Source organism: Anneissia japonica, unplaced genomic scaffold, assembly GCF_011630105.1.
Source record: "Anneissia japonica isolate Jap-2015-1 unplaced genomic scaffold, ASM1163010v1 scaffold287584_len476085_cov161, whole genome shotgun sequence".
NCBI classification, from domain to species: domain Eukaryota; kingdom Metazoa; phylum Echinodermata; class Crinoidea; order Comatulida; family Comatulidae; genus Anneissia; species Anneissia japonica.
In genome coordinates, this window is record NW_022693058.1 from 406,077 (window position 1) to 419,595 (window position 13,519).

General features: G+C 31.2%; 1 long non-coding RNA gene across 1 annotated transcript in view; it reads right to left on the reverse strand.

Annotated features, from left to right (window-relative positions):
* Positions 1–351: 351 nt before the first annotated feature.
* LOC117100635 overlaps positions 352–13,519 on the reverse strand; it is a 28,887-nt gene continuing 15,719 nt past the window's right edge. Inside the window, exons 3-5 of the long non-coding RNA XR_004444146.1 lie at positions 11,034–11,153; positions 1,378–1,469; positions 352–507 (exon numbers count right to left, since the gene is read on the reverse strand). This is a non-coding gene — a long non-coding RNA (uncharacterized LOC117100635). The remainder of the gene's footprint in view (positions 508–1,377; positions 1,470–11,033; positions 11,154–13,519) is intronic.

The following is a 13,519-nucleotide window of genomic DNA, read 5'->3' on the forward strand; positions in this document are numbered from 1 at the left end:
CCATAGCCATTTTAGTTCAGCGTTTTTCGGTGGTGTCTTCTTTGTCATTAATTTAATTAATAAGGTGGTAGTGCCCTCTAACAGCCAGTTTTTATGCTATTCTGAAAAACTTGGATGTTAGAGGGCGCAACTGCTATTGATGGTTAAGACACCCTAAAAAACTTTGAATTAAAAAGGCTATTTAGGGCGATTTTCTTCACTATTTTTATCAGAACCGGACAGATTATTGTGGCCAAATAACTTAGTCATATTTAGGGCCTTTTTCTATTCGAGGGCGCTTTTTTTTTTCCCATCCTGCTCATCCTGCTTTTTCAATGCTCGAGAAGAAAAAATACTCGATACTAAACTAAATTACAATGAATATTTATTTATTCAAATTATTTCCAATATGATACTAAATTACAATGAATATTTATTTATTCAAATTATTTCCAATAATTATTTACTAAATTACAAAGACTATTTGAAATAGAAAGCTTCAATTGCCAAATCACCAGTAGCCACATTCTGAAAGAGTAAGAAATCAGAGCAATTAGCTAGAGTGGAAAGGGAAAAATAACTGAAACATTTATGTCCAATGAACAGGGAAAATAAAGTTATTTTTAACTGAAACATTTACGCAACAATTTATACAACAATTTAAGTCCAGTGGAAAGGGAAAATGTTTAAAGTTATTTTTAACTGAAACATTTACACAAATTTATACAACAAATTTTAAGTCCAGTGAAAAGGGAAAATATTTAAAGTTATTTTTAACTGAAGCATTTATGTAACAATTTATAAGTCCAGTGAAAAGGGAAAATATTTAAAGTTATTTTTAATTGAAACATTTACGCAACAATTTATACAACAATTTCTAAGTCCAGTGGAAAGGGAAAATATTTAAAGTTATTTTTAACTGAAACATTTACACAACAATTTTCTAAGTCCAGTGGAAAGGGAAAATATTTAAAGTTATTTTTAATTGAACCATTTACGCAAATTTATACAACAAATTTTAAGTCCAGTGGAAAGAGAAAATGTTTAAAGTTATTTTTAAGTGAAACATTTACGCAAATTTATACAATTTTGAAGTCCAGTGGAAAGGGAAAATGTTTAAAGTTATTTTTAATTGAAACATTTACGCAAATTTATACAACAATTTTGAAGTCCAGTGGAAAGGGAAAATATTTAAAATTACTTTTAATAACGCAAATTTATACAATTTAAAGTTATTAAAACAAACATTTTAAAGTTATTTAGTATTACATGTAAATCAAATAATTTCAGAAACAAGTATCGAATCTGAAATCAGTGCAATTTGCAATGGACATGCAATTTACAATGGACATGAAATTTATATTAAGAAAATTCACAAAGTTTTTGTAGCACACTCACCATTCACTAGAGGAAGCAAAATTCACCATTCAGCCAAGCAGTTCTGGTCCACTTATTGCAGAGGTGCAATGTCTAAATTTTCTTCAGAATTTCTATAGTAAAAAAATAAATTGCATTAATTAGATTGAGGATGAGAAAATACAAATTCCCCATAAAAATGTTTAATTGTTAATTTAATTATTATAATTGTAGAAAAATATATAAATTTGGTAAAATATTTTAATTTTATGAACTATTAATCATAACCTAACTAAATATTATGCAGAATGAAAATGATAGTATGCATTTTATATATATTAATGCTTGCAGTACACAACAAAGATAGTTCTGGAAAGAACTATTGTTGGTTGAGAATGCAAAGCTGGTGGAACGTTTTCTAAAGTGGGAGGGGGCCCCAACTAGTAAAATGGATGGGAATATGAATCAGGGAGATCTGGGTTCAAATTTAGGGAGTGGGGTCAACTTTTTTTTTCAAAAAACCCAAAAATGGAAGAGGGTAGGGCCAAAAAAGGCAGTCCGAGGATCCTCAAATTTTGATTCCTAGAGGCGGGGAAATGAGCTTTCCAGACTTTTGAGCTGGGTGTATCGTAATGAAAATGAGTTTACCCGCTCCTGAGGTGTATTTTATTGACTTTGTATGTTTGTTTGTGTTTGAATTATCTCAAGAAACGGCTGCACAGACATAATTAAAAATAACAGGGAGTATTAGGTATAACCCAATGAAGAAATGACGGTCCTGAGTAGTGTTTGTTTGTGTTTGAATTATCTCAAGAAACGGCTGCACAGATATAATTAAAAATAACAGGGAGTGTTTGGTATAACCCAATGAAGAAATGACGGTCCTGAGTAGGGTGTGGATGTGAGGGTCCAACATTCTAGACAAGATATTTCAAAAACTAATCAACTGATATGAATGAAAGTTTAGTGGAAGTTTAACCAAGTTACAAGGAAGACATTATTAAGTGTTGACGACAATCGAAATTCATGGTGTGAATTTGAGTAATTTAAAAGGTCCTAAGGTCCCACCTAAATATCTCTAAGGATAATCAATGGATCAACATTTCCCTTTCCACAATAATTTGTCATTTTTCAATGAAAAAAGGGTATGGATATGAGAACCATTCAAATAAAAACGTCCCAGACCAGATATTTTAAAAACTAATAAAATGATCTGAAAGAAACTTTCGTGAAAGTTTAATCAAGTTACAAGGAAAATACATTTGAATTGTTGGTGATGATCCAAAGTCGGATGTGCATGGAGGCCAGGTCCCACACCTAAATATCTCTAGGACCAATTAAAGAATAGATTTACTGTATTACTATAGGCATAAACAATAGTTACAGTATATGATGAATAAATTAGTGCAATTACAGTAAAGCTGCACAGCGTTTTATACTTTACTTTTTTCGGAACTGATTGGAAATTATTTTTAATACATCTATACAATGTGACCAAAAAAAAACCAAACCCCCATATTTATATTAGCATAATATTTCCATTTGAACACTATGGTGAATACATGGTATGTAATTTTTGGCAGGTATAAGAGTGTGACATTCCAGTGTGTTAAAGCCAGAAGATGTAAGGCATTGGCAGGTGTACAACTGATACAATAAAAGGCATTTGAAAAATTGAGTGATTAAATTTTGGTGTGGATGTCAATATATGGACTATTCAAAGCAAAATGTCTCAGATCAGATATCACAAAAACTAATCAACTGATCTGAATGCAACTTTCGTGTTTAAGTGTAATTTTTTTTTAAGTAGATGGTGGTTGGTGGTTTGAAAGTAGGGACATATTTTTAGGGAATTATTTTTGAGAAAAGAATATGCAGTGGGCGGAGATATGCTCTCTACTTAGTGCTTTTGTTATTATTATTATTATTAAAATATATTATCATTATTATTTATACGCTTTAAAATGATAGGTCAGTTACTGAAATCTATTTACTATTGCCAAAGTTATGAGTATAAGTATTACGGTTTCTCTGAACTAAAGCATACAATACACATATAACATATCAGTTTACTCAGTTTAAATTAACATATTTGACAGTATGCCGATTTTAGGATAGTGAGCCTTCAATAGCAAAATTACGCTTGTAATGTCTCTTGCACTGAGTGTAGACATATGTGGCAAAGACAAGCCAAATCAGTCACTCGTCGCAAATCCTGTTTCGGAGATAATGGCCAAAACATGCTCGAATGTAAATGTTTGGGAAATCTATTTTATTGTACTAAACTATTACCTTTATGTATTAATACATACTGTAATGCTATGCTGTTATTTTCCCAATTTTGAATGCTAACAACAATTTTTAATGATTTGGTGATGGTTTCTGCCTAAAAAATGCCTGAAATCTGAATGTTTGAAGGCTGATTTCTCAAATACTGGTTTTGAAACAGCTTTGTATAAAACTCCTGTAACTTATTAATGAAATGTCGGACTTAAATGATTCTTTTACCATTTTATAGTTCTCATTTTACTGTTTAACCACATATTAATAACTAAAAATCGATATATATATATAATATATATATATATATATATTATATATATATGCTGTCGTCATTTTCCCAATAAAGGGTGTAACTTTGAATTTTGAACAATTTGCTCAGTAGTAGTGCTCTAACAAAGCTACAGAATTCCATGATTTTTTGCCACAAAGTCAAATGCCACAAAGTCATCTAGTTATAAAGTTACCTTGAGTAGCATACACATCTTTTGGCTGTCTCTTATACACTTGGGTACTTTATACTGAGGAAAGAACATTCAGTACAGAATAAATTTTGAATTCAGTTTGTTTGGCCTTTGATACCAATTACTACTAATATAAATGGTATCAGTACCTGGTAGGATAGCCTGCTCTGGCGCTAATTACCAGCAACAACGCTTAAAGCATGTGGACCCAATGATCAGGGAAAATAATTTCCCTTTATAATATAACCTCAAGGATAAGGTGTAAAGGCCCGTACCAGTATCAGATTTTTACAGATCACTCATTACGAGTTGAAAGCCTAAATTAGGATTGCCCAAATAAATTCAAATTGTGTTCATCTAAGCAGATAATTTATTACTAAATAGCCTAAATCTATTTACAATAAATACCATTTAAATTGTTAAATTTTGAATATTTTCTAAATTATTTATTCTTAAGTTCGTCCATGAATTAAGAGAAAATTATTATTTTTGTAAAATTCATTGGGCTTGATTATTTATTATATTTATTAAATTATTATATTTATGAGGATTTAAAAACTTTGCTGTTGCTATTTAGAAAATGAATAAATTATTATTATAATTAATATTTATTTTATTCCCCTAAATGTATATTTTAATTATCCTGTTTTAACTAGAGCATATAACACATATTTATTATTTTATTATATTTTCCAAGTTAAACTGTGAGTAATAAAAAAAAAATCATTCATTTTGATGATAATGATATTACAATTACAGAGACAGACTAGTTTTTTTGTTAGCTAATAGTTCCTTGAGCACTTGCAGTGGATATGCACGCTATACAAATCATTTATTATTATCTTCGCCATGACATACAGTATGTTTTCAGTCATGTAAAGCTGGTGTGTGTGTGTGTATGTGTGTAACATCTTCGTGTTTTGCATTGCTTTTTTTTGTGTGCGACAAAGAAAAGACTGTACAGACATAATTGAAAATAACATGGAGTGAGGTATAACTCAATGAAGAAATGATTAAATTTTGGTGATTGTCCGGAGTAGGGTGTGGATGTGAGGACCAATTAAAGGATTTTAGAGCAAACGTTCTAGACAAGATATTTTAAAAACTAATCAACTGAATATGAATGAAAGTTTAACCAAGTTACAAGGAAGATATTATTATGTGTTGTAAAGGTATACAGCGTTTTATATAGTCATTTTCACAATAAAGGGTGTAACTTTGAATTTTGAACAATTTGCTCAGTAGTGCTCTAATAAAGCTACAGATGATTTTTTGCCACATAAGTCAATTGCCACATAAGTCATCTAGTTATGAGTTACCTTGAGTAGCATACACATCTTTAGGAGTAATTATATATCATTTTCCCTATTACAGAAAGCACTTAGGGTGGGGGAGGGGGGACATTGTTGACCATCACCACCGTCCAGGAGTATTATATTTCTTTTCATTTAATTTCTTTTTTTTAAAGATACCGGAAAGATAAAATTGGATTGTACAGTATTTTGTTAAATTTGTGATAGATGGAAACATTCCTTATTTGTTAATGTATTAAAATTATTTTAGTAATATGGTCAATTTATATTATTCTGTTATACTGTACTGAAGTGGTACATTCTACTTACCTAAAATACTAAATATTATACTAAATATCTGCTCCTTCCACTACACTGTACTAACAAAATTTGAATTTAATGAATTCTCACATGTGTTGATTTGTAGTGTGGAAAGTCCTTGTCTAATATTTTTTAGGTATAGTGTTAATAGTGTAAAATGTTTCTATACGATATTTTAATGGACATTTTAGGAAATAATGATGTTAAGAAACCTAAAAGAATGGTGCTACGATATAGGCCTATTCAAGAACTATGCACAAGTATGGATGGAAAATCATCACAAACTTTGGTCTTTAATCAAATTAGTATATGATAATACTAATAATTATAAATATATAAATCATATATAAATGATATGATAAATATAAATCATAACAAATCTTTACATAGCACCAATTCAAAATTTATCTAAAGCACTACAAAGTGAGGAAATACGGAAAGTTTAACATTCCTGTAATATTAATAAATGAGTTGTTAGATTTTCAAAAACAAATTAGGCAAACTATATATTACAACATTTGAATTTGAATTTTATATAATTCAACTTGTAAATAAAAGTAAATGTGAACCATACTGTAGCACTGTATTGCTTACATTAATAAGATTAACAATTCAAGCTCATAATCAATTTCGTATTAAAGCCCAATTGAGTTTTAAACTAGGAAACCCTTTCCAAAAAGGTACACTTTCTTCATCAAAACGCTTCTACGAATGGAATGACCTGTTTGAAGCACAAACTCCTGTAGACTAAATCGAGTACCATTACGATTTTATACTGGAAATCTACTCGTATTGCATATTGGGCATTTATAAATGTGCAATCCTGTATATAGAAATCTCATTGATAGATGTTTAACTGTTGTAATATTGACTACTAAAAATAATAAAAGATTTTATTATTGTATAATACAAGTTCAGGGATGTAGTTATGGGGAGGAGAGAGGGGGTGCAGTCACCCACCCTTGAAGTTTTCCATCCAGTCTAAACCTAATTTCATGGCTCTCCACCATTATTAACCCACACTTCCATCCTTTAAATAAACTTTTATTATTTAGAGTAGGGGGATGGGCTAAAAACCAGTTGGAGGGCCAAAGTGAATTATCGATCTAACACAGAGGGCAAAAACCTAGATGTTCCAAGTATGCTTCCAAAAACCTTCATGCACTGCTTTTATGCCATTTGATCCTCAGTTTTAATATCATTTTTACAGGTGATCGGGCCTTAAAAAATGAGGGGTTTTCTATCACTTAGCCCACATGTGATTTAGAGTTTTCCAATGCTATCACCTTATCACCACCCACCCTTTTCTTTGAAATGTTAAAATGTCTATCATCCACCCTCAGTTTTATTCAGTGACAACCTTGTATTGTTGGTTTAGTTCGGAAATAATTGTTAAGTTTGGTATTAGACAGTATTAAAGTATATTAACTATTAAATAGAACTGTATGTTATGTTTGAAGTCTCCAAATAACGTGCCATTATTAACTTGAAACCTCCAAATCCGTTTCATGAGCTTCAACTTTGATACAACAAAATCAATTTAATTGAAATGCAATTATTGAATTTTACTCTTAAAGCCCCATTCCCGGCAAAATTTCACTAAAAACTGACTTTTTTTATAGAAAATATGCATTTGCATTACTCCAATTATTATAAATCATGGAAAAATATTGGCATGAATAAAAAAAAAGAGAAATACAGACTATTTCTCATAAAATATCACCATTTTCTCGACGAATTCATCGTTACTAGGCAAATTCAGAGGTTGTAGATCGCATCCACTGGAATACTCTCGCTTTTACGTATACTTTATACAGTCAATAAAGTGCGTCCTCTCTAATTAGATTAGTTTTTGTACTTCGCATCTCGCACACTGCGGGCGGTCGTTCGATTAGGCTGCGATGTGTTTGTTTAAGTGTCAAAATCTCAGTCCGAATCAGTTTTTTAACAAATTTGAAATAATTCCTAGGAAATATTATATTTCACAAGTGTCAATACTAGCAACGGAAAATATCATGTCAGCCGTTTTTATGTGTGAAAACAGAACTAAGTCGAGGTAAGGCTAGGCCTAGCCTAGCAGCGTTGGATAGACTAATGTTTTCGGCGCCTACGATATTTCTTCTCACGACCTATCGCAAAATCAAACATGAAAAATTCATCCGCATTTATTTTTTGTGTGGAACACAAAAAAAATCAAATTTCAGTCTTTTTTCATTCTTAGGAATGTCTAAATTCAGTTAAACTAGCAATTCCGTATTATATTTATAAATCTTTATAACATTATACAAAAATTAGATTTTTCTTAACAACTGAAATTTTTCCGGGAATGGGGCTTTAATATATTTCCATAGAATGACAACCCAGTATGGGATGTTGCTATCCCTAAATGTTAACTACTAAACATAAGACAGGATGCATTGGTACAATAAGGATACTTTGTTGATGTTGTAACCAATGTACAACAATTTTCAAACGTTATAGTATATTATCAAATAAATTACATCTAGACTTTTTAATATTAATACAGTTGGGTTTTAAAAAAAATTTATCTGAATAATCTTATATCATATGTTAACATGTCTGAATCCTCCGAAAACCTATGTTATTGTTAACTGAAGACTCCGAAACATGTTATCCTAAAAATTACATCTTTGGTATAACGAATGCAATTTCTTTAGAATTTGCATTGGTAAGTAACCCTAACTAAAGGTTATCAGTACACTATGTTTTACTTTACATCTCCTTTTGCAATAGGTAATGAACCTAAATAAATGTTATTTTAGTGTAATTTTTCATGTTATATGGGGAATCATTAAAATATTGAAAGACCAATTCAGTTTGACAAAGAAAAAATGTTTAGTCTATGAACTACATTATAATGACAAATGAAAAATAGTAATTAAAATGTTTTTGCTTTGCACATGATTTCAGTTGAGCAATGCAAATCAAATGTAGTTTTTGCTCAAAGTGATCATATGTGGCAAAGACAAGCCAAACCAGTCACTCATCGCAAAAAACGATTTTGAGTTATTAATACAGTGTTAGAGAGCAAAATAATAGCTATAAAATGGTAAAAAAATCATTCAAATCGGACATTTCCTTATGAAGTTACAAGCGTTTAACCACACAGCTGTTTAAAGAACTATATATGAGAAATCAGCCTTCAAAGTTTATGATTTCAGGCATTTCTCATGCAGAAACTATCATCAAATCCTTAAGAAATGTTGTTTTAACATTGCACATTGGGAAAATAACAGCATAGAATGATGTGTAGGTATATAAAGGTTAGTTTAGTGCAATAAAATAGATTTTTTAAAATTTGACAATCCAGCATGATTTGGCCATTTTCTCTGAAACACGATTTGCGACGAGTGACTGGTTTGGCTTGTCTTTGCCACATATAGTTTAGCATAGCATTAGTCAAATTTTTAATGTAGATTAAGCTCCAATATGACATTTTAAAAATAATTTGGACATTTCTACATACGATTTTTGTAGAAATGTATATGGAAACCTATTTTGAAATTTTGACCTCTGTTGGAAAAAGTACCACCCCTTACTATGAAAATGACCATATACTAACTTCACATTTTCAGAACTGATTGGGAATATTTTTACTGCATCTTTACATTTAAACATTTGACGCTAAAAACCAAATCCTCATACTGTATTTCTATTTGCATAATATTTTCTTTTCAACACCAATACATGGCAGGTATTTTTTTGGTCAGCTATAAGAGTAAAACGTGCCAGTGTGTTAAGCCATAAGATGTAAAGGAATAGGCAGGTGTACAACTGACACAATGAAAAGCGTTCGAAAAATGCTTAAATTTTGATGTCGATATAGGACCATTCAAAGCAAAATGTCCCAGATCAGATATCTCAAAGCTAATCAACTGATCTGAATGAAAATTCTGTGTAATAGTGTAATTTTTTTTAAGTAGATGGTGGTTGGAAATTAGAAACATATTTTTGAGGATTTATTTTATAGAAAGAGATTGGTGGTAGGCAGAGATGCTCTCTACTGAGCGCTGTTATTATTATTATTATCATTATTGCCTTTTCCCAGCAGTAACTGGAAAAGCCATTGTTTTTGTTCTGATTTTTTCCCTATCTTTTTGCACTGGGTTTTCCCCCCCTGGACTTTGGTCACTTCTTATGCTTAGAACGTTTCCATGATTTGTCGAAGCATAGACCATACATCAAGGATGTGCCTCCTAATATTTAGTGTCAATTTAAAGTGGGTGTGGATGTGAGGACCAATTAATGTGATTTAAGGGCAAACAGTCTACACCAGATATTTCAAAGACCGGTCAATTGATCTTTGAATGAAACTTTCGGGAAAGTAACCAAGTTACAAGGAAGAAATTATGTGTTGGGAGACGATCTAGTTTAGGGTGTAAATTTGAGGGTCATTTAAATTTGTCAGGTCCCAGACCTACAGTAAATATCAATGGGTATGATTGAAACTTTGTATAACAGTTTGTCAAGGTCTAGTAAAGAAATAATTAAATGTTTGTGACAATCCAGAGTAGGGTATGGATATGTGGACCATTCAAATGAAAACATCCCAGACCAGATATTTCACACTAACGGATCTACTGTATTAAATGAAACTTTCAGGAAAGTTAAAGATATTATTATGTGTTGAGGACAATCCAGGTTAGGGTGTAAATTTAAGGGTTATTTAAATGCTTACATCCCAGATATAATTGGATGAAAATGAAACTTTGCAAAATAGTTTTTCATGGTCAAATAAAGAAATGATCAAATTTTAGTGACGAGCCGCAGTAGGGTGTGGATATGAGGACGATTCAAAGGAAAACATCCTAGACCAGATATTTCGAGAACGGATCAACTGATCTAAACGAAACATATGGGAAAGTTTAACAAATTTACATGGAAGAAATTATTATGTGTTGGGCATGATCCAGTTTAGGGTGTAAATGTGAGGATCATTTAAATTTCTGATGTCCCAAACATTAATAGCTCTCAAAAGTTGTTAATGGGTCTATATGTTCACTTTCTGTAATAGTTTGTCAAGGTCAATACTTATTAGAAAACCACTTTATAGTTTTGTTCATTGTTTTGTCATATTATTAATGACATAAATGAAATAATATTATTATTTTAATCTCTCCAATTGTATTACCCTGTCAATTATATTAATTTCAATTCAAAAATTATTTCATGAAAATTTTATTTTAATTTATTTTAAAATAATTTAATTAGGGTTTTTGTGTTGTAATATTGAAATTGTAATGTTTATTCTTGGTGATGAATCAAGTCGAATGTTTTTACAACGGACAAGAAATTCATAAGAACAAGTTTTTTCACTCACCATTCAGCAGAATTAACAAGCACAAAACAAGAAAGCAACATTATAGTCATTGAGCTGAGCAGGATGAGTCCACTGGTTTACTGAAATCTTTGCAATGTTCAGCCTTCTACAAAATTTTTACTGAAATAAAATACATACATTCATTAAAAATCCAGAATTAGGCAACATTTATATTTACAAACATTAAATGTAAATTTTAATTCTAGAATAATACTTGTCCTTAGCAAATAAAAACATTATTTTAATATTATTATTATCATCATTATTTAATTCCAACATTAGGTCAAATAATAAAATTTTAATGTTAATCATGACGTCATAGCATACAATAAATCCACAGCACAGAACTATAAAATCCAAGGCTCAAAGCTCTTAAACTTCACTATAAAACACTATAGGGGTGATTCCATGTCAAATCAACCAGTTTCAGAACAAATCCCCAGGTGACCCCCTCAGATTTTAATAAAATTTGGTCAGAATGATGATATGTTGCTCATATGAACACATGCAAAATTTGAAAGTCATACTCCATGTCGTTTTTGAGATATGGCCGTTTGAAATTTGCTGGACTTAGTCATTTTACGCACTCGCGAATCGCGAAAAGTGACATTTTGAATAATTTCGGATTTCAGAATGCCATATTTCGGCCTACGGACAAGACAAAGAGCTCAAAGTTGGTATTCTGACTTACTTTTTGCCAAAAAAAAAAAGATTTAAAGTATCATCTTTAGATTTCAAGTTATGATTGCCTAAAGTAGGGTCCAGAATGAGCGATTAAGTTTTTTTGCATACTGAAATCTTTGCAATGTTCAGCCTTCTACAAAATTTTTACTGAAATAAAATACATATATTTATTAAAAAACAAGAATTAGGAAAAGAAAAGCAGCATTTATATTTACAAACAATAAATGTAAATTTTAATTCTAGAATAATACTTGTCCTTAGCAAATAAAAACATTATTTTAATATTATTACTATCATCATTATTTAATTCCAACATTAGGTCAAATAATGAAATTTTAATGTTAATCATGATGTCATAGCATACAATAAATCCACAGCACAGAACTATAAAATCCAAGGCTCAAAGCTCTTAAACTTCACTATAGAACACTATAGACAACTCTACTATAAAAAAATTTCCCCGTAATTGGAGGTGCTTCTATTTCGTAAGATCGAAAAAGAATAAGGAAGTTGCATGGTTGTGGGGCCGCTTGTGCTTGGCGCCAGGAGTCGACTATTCTATTATTTTTCAAGGGGTGTTTCTCGTGAGAAAGAATAGGCAATTAGTTGGTTTATCCAGGTAAGTATTCACGAAGTAGACAATGAAATTTTAATGTTAATCATTAATGTAATTATTTTAACAACAAGAATCATTATTAAATGTATCTTATTTTAATATATATTTAGGCGCGATCGCCAAATTATTCCAGAAGACAAAACTGTGTTCAGACGTGCTTTCTATTGTTCTACCAAAACGTGTCTAAAAACACTGTTTGAATAGTGTATCATTTGGACGCCAATATTCCGTTTTGGCCTTTTCTCCTCCCCTTTAACTATGACCGATTGGATGCACCAATTATTATTAATTATTATTATTATAGACAACTCTCTAAAATGAATCATAATACGCCTGACTGCGCTCCGCTATACTCAATACGGATTTGTTTACCTGCTAGTGAACTCTCTTTGTATGCCACCTGGGTGTGCAAGAACTGACAGAAGTACGTAAACTCAGGGAGGTCCCTGGTCAATGCTAAAAAAATAGTCGGTTGGGTACTGGGTTGTCGTTCAGTAGGCCTAGTACTGTGCACAGTTGAGACTATCGTAATATTCAGTAATTTTATGAATTGATGAGCAAATATAACGTTAAAAAATCCGATTTTTAAGTTATTTCTGATGTAGTCGCATGCCACCATCAGTTTTAAGAAGCGCACGAGGCCTAGGTATCGCTTGAAACGATCTCAAACCGCCAAAGAGATACAGTACAGTCATGAAATATTGCACTTTTACCTGCGCGCAGGCTTCGTAGATACATCGTAGCCTGATACAAACAATCTAACCTGCGCGCAGGCTTCGTAGCCTGATATAAACAATCTAAGCAAGGCTACGCGAAGCGAACCTACGAAGCAAAAGCATGTTGTTTATTTTTATGTGCAGAAAGACTGCTGCAGCTTACTGGAATAAACAATGTATTGTTTGACAATTTGTGAATGGCAAACACGAGTTTAGACCGTTAATTTAAAGTATGGAACTGTTTTTCAATAAGAAAAACGTACACTTGACTTCATGGGAGTCTCCTCTTCCACTCGCTGTCCATGACAGTAACTTGTTTGTACTGCTGTATTATTTTTTTAAAATTAATTAGCCTAGGCCTATCTTATTTTTCATTTACAATTATTTTACCTCATTTAAAATGTCAAAAAACGATGTCCTCAATGGCAATACACACATGTGAAAAGATTGTTCATCAAATGATATTTTGT